This window comes from Corvus kubaryi, unplaced genomic scaffold (genome assembly GCF_017639235.1).
Source record: "Corvus kubaryi isolate FWS band 111438036 unplaced genomic scaffold, C.kubaryi_AGA036_p1.0 37312, whole genome shotgun sequence".
Taxonomy (NCBI): domain Eukaryota; kingdom Metazoa; phylum Chordata; class Aves; order Passeriformes; family Corvidae; genus Corvus; species Corvus kubaryi.
Genome location: NW_024581098.1, coordinates 1,043,816 through 1,044,046, shown reverse-complemented (window position 1 = coordinate 1,044,046; position 231 = coordinate 1,043,816).

Below are 231 nucleotides of genomic sequence, written 5' to 3'. Positions count from 1 at the left end.
CTTGCCTGTGCCAAAAAACTGCACACTTTTAAAATGGAATTTAAATCCACCATTGGCAGGCAGAAGGATGATCAAAAGTCATTATTCCATTTTTGATGGATAGTATTCCATTTTTGATGTGAACATTCACATTGCATAAGAGTGTTCATTTATAACTTAGTCTCATTCATAGTGTCATCCTCCCAAGTCCCATCATTAAGACATATTTGATGTCTTGTGAGTTTCTCCGAA